This window comes from Athene cunicularia, assembly GCF_003259725.1.
Source record: "Athene cunicularia isolate RWA chromosome 12 unlocalized genomic scaffold, athCun1 chr12_part1, whole genome shotgun sequence".
Lineage (NCBI taxonomy): Eukaryota > Metazoa > Chordata > Aves > Strigiformes > Strigidae > Athene > Athene cunicularia.
In genome coordinates this window covers 2,371,644-2,375,429 of record NW_020799116.1, presented here as the reverse complement: position 1 = coordinate 2,375,429, position 3,786 = coordinate 2,371,644, and positions in this window count along the sequence as shown.

Genomic DNA, 3,786 nt, shown 5'->3' with positions numbered 1-3,786 from the left:
TTGAAAGCTTCTGTGTCTTTGTGATGTGGTTGTTTGTTGTTTTGGTGGGGTTTTTTTCTTAATACTGTTTGGATTTGGGATAACTCCTCTGCATTGTAAGCAGAGTTTGAATCGATTTGTGGGTTGTGAAGATCGGTTGCTACAGCTTGTCAGATTTTTATTCTTGTCCCATTCTTTTCTCCGCAGCCTCAAGCAAGAAGGCATAAAAAATGTAAAGCATTTTTAGTAGCTATAGTAGATTGGATCATGAACCAGCATGACAGAGGGCCTAAACAGCTATTAAAATATTTGAAAATTACTTTCAAGGTACAAGTAATTTAATATTCATAGTAGTTTAATACCTGTGGATAAAGGAATGCTACACTGTTTTTCTTTCCTAGCAAAACGTGGGCTGTGAAAAATGTATTACAAAACAAATTGTACCTGTGACTTCAGTAACTCTTCATTACAAGCTTGTTTGGCTTTTTCTCTCTTTGTGTTGGATAACTTAAATTTATACAAAGTTGTAGTGGCAATAATGCAGTCCAGTAAACTGTTGCCTGTCTGGGCAGCAGTCTTGAGTGCTCAGCATGGTTGCTTCCATATTATGTTTTGGTATTTTGTTTAAGTTATTTCAGTGTTATTGATGATGCTTCTGAATGTTTGAGAGCAATTTCTGTTAAATTTTACAGTATGTTTGAGCTGTTTATATTTCAGTACAGCTGTTGGATTCTCAAAATAAAGAAAAGGCAAGCTTTTAACAGAAACTAAGTGTGACTCTTTCAGGCATAGGAAGACAAATGCCAAGTTAACCTGAGTAAATGGGCACAGAAGCAGCAGTGATAAACCTTGGCACTTAGGCAATTGGACCATGAAAATCAGATAGGCAATCAGATAAACACTGGGCACCAAATACAAAAAAAAAAAAAAAAAAAAAAAAAAAAAAATCACATGCACCCGGGCTTTTGGTTGTTTAAATGGAAATCCAATGCGTTATTTGTGAAGAAGCAAGAGCCATTTGTGAAGGAGTGCTCTGTTCTAAGAATGGTTTGCCTCCTATTATTTTTCTGCTGTGGTTTTCTTTCCCACGTTGCCTCAATGCTCTGCAGGTTTTGAATTTATTCTCTGTAACAGTATTTACAGCATATGTGTACAAAACATAAAATGCAAGAATCCCAGTCCTACGGTAGCTAGGGACCTGAACCTAATACTGACAGCGGGAACTCGCACCATATAATGTAACATATTTGAAGGTGTGTTTAGGATGGAGTTGCTTCTTTCTGACTCACCTGTGGCTTGGTAACGTGTTGTGCTAGACCAAGATATGGAATATGTATAAGGGCCTCACATCAGAAACTGAAAAACACCCTGTAATGTGTTTGAGGTATTTGAAGAAAGTCAGTCATAGCTTTAATCCTAAGGAGGTCTTTGTGGAAATCATCACTTTCTTTTCCTCCTAACCTTGTCAAATTAGAAACTAGCATAACTGTCATCACTGCATTTGTGTTCTGGATAATCCCTTAAAAGTGGAAGTGATGTAATTTGCACCAAAAAAAAAAAAAAAATCAAGTCTCTCATTTCCTCATGTATGCTTTTTTTTTTCCTTCCCCCCCTCCCCCTTTGCTTCTACTCCTGCTGTGCCAGCCTTTTTTTACCATTAAAAACTTAAAATATTAATAGAGATTTGCTTGACAAGGAATTAGGGCTATATGGTGAAACACAGAGTCCAGTCACTTCTGTTTGCTGGTTTAGTTCTTAAAGTACATTTCTTGCCATGGAATTTGTATTTTGCTGTGTTAAGAGAAGTAAAAGGCAGTCAGCCTCCTTCTGGATTTTAAGTTCATGACAACCATGGAATGTAGCTTGAATTTAGAGAAAAATTAGGAATTGGAGGGTTGGTCAACACTAAATACCTATTGCCACTTCCTTGGACCCATGAAAGTAAAGAAAGAGAAGCTATTCAGTGTGGATTCTGCAGCTGATTTTTATGCCATTTTAAGGTCAAGTTGTCTTTCTTGACCATTATATATCCCTTGAAAGTATTACAGATTTTACATGGAGAATCTTTTCTATCTCGTAAAAGTAGACTTATTTTAAGTCTAGATGTATGGCGAAAAAAAACAAATTGGAATTTTTTTTTTTGCTATGTAAACTGCTATGCAGTTCTCTATGTGATGATACCTTTCTCACCATTGCTTTGTTTACATGATTTTCCTCTTATAGTTGCATGCTCCCATTTTAAATCTAAAATCAATTGGTGGTTATTTTAGTATGTAATAACAATGATAAAATGATCCCTGGTAATATGTGGCAGGCATGTGGAATAAGCAGATGATAAGAATTGTCTGGATACAAAACTTAGAGCTGCATGTTGCTGTCTTGTTCTAATGTGTCTCTCTTTCTTCATAAATAATGATTCTTGGGGAATAGTAGATTCAAATGTGTTTGAGAAATTTCCTGCGTGGAATAATTTTGTAATGATTTTATGCATTGTATATCAGGTGCTTTTCTATGTCAAGTCAAAATTAGTGATCGGTGAGGAGAAGGAAAGCTTTCAATATGAAGTAATTGCTCTTATTTAATTCTGTGCCTTTTGCTTGATCTCTGTCCTGTAAAAACTGATGTGTTGAGTGTGATTAAATGTTTATTAGAGTTTAGATAAAAGGATCTGTTAACAAGGTTTGAAGCACTTCTAGATATAACAGAATATGGGTTTGTGCTGGTTTTGGCTGAAGTAATTTTCTTCACAGTAGCTACTATGGCTACACTTTGGGTTTGTGCTGGGAACAGTGTTGATAATACAGAGACGGTTTAGTTATTGCTGAGCAGCCTGGACACAGTCAAGGCCTTTTCTGCTCCTCACCCCACCAGCGAGGGGCCTGGGCGGGGGGGCACAAGAAATTGGGAGGGGACACAGCCAGGACAGGCGACCCCAGCTGACCAAAGGGGCGTCCCAGCCCCTGGGGTGCCATGCTCAGCTTATACAGCTGGGGGAAGGAGGAGGGAGATGGGGGACGTTTGGAGTGATGGCGTTTGTCTGCCCAAGGAACCATTGGGTGTGCTGGAGCCCGGCTGTGCCGGAGATGGCTGAGCGCCTGCCTGCCCGTGGGGAAGGAATTCCTTGTTTAACTTGAGCGCGTGGCTCTTGCTTTACCTGTTAAACTGCCTTTATCTCAGCCCATGAGTTTTCTCACTTTTACTCTTCCCGTTCTCTCCCTCATCCTACCGGGCAGGGAGTGAGCGAGCATCTGCGTAGGGCTTTGGGGTTAAACCATGACAGTTTTTAATACAAATCACTTAGCCCAGTGACATGCAGATACAGACCTAACTGGATTTTGTCCATTTAGTTTTTAGAATTAACAAAGGTAGTTTTAACTGTATTTGTCCTACAGACTCTTATCATTGCTCCTAAAATACTGCCTTGTACAATATTTCTATGTAATACTTGCGTTTTCCAGTTTTAATCATTCTTTACTTGTTACACACCCTTGTAATTCTGGTGTTAGCGCAGTGGTGAAACAAGGCACAGCTTTGAAGGCTGGGTAGGACTTATCAAGTGGCTGGAATCCCTGTACAATGCAGGCCACAAATTCATACATAAGTTTTGATACCTTGTTAGGGTGGGGTTGCTCCTGCAGTCAGCTTAAACTTGAATCAGTGGAGCATGTGTCCTGATGCAGGTAAAGATTGCCTATAAAACTTGTCTCTTATAGGTGATTGTTTTAAACACAAAATACACTCTAAAATACAGTGAACTACTGAAAAGTAGTTTAAATTAGATAAAAGTTGCATTTACAGAATGTGTTT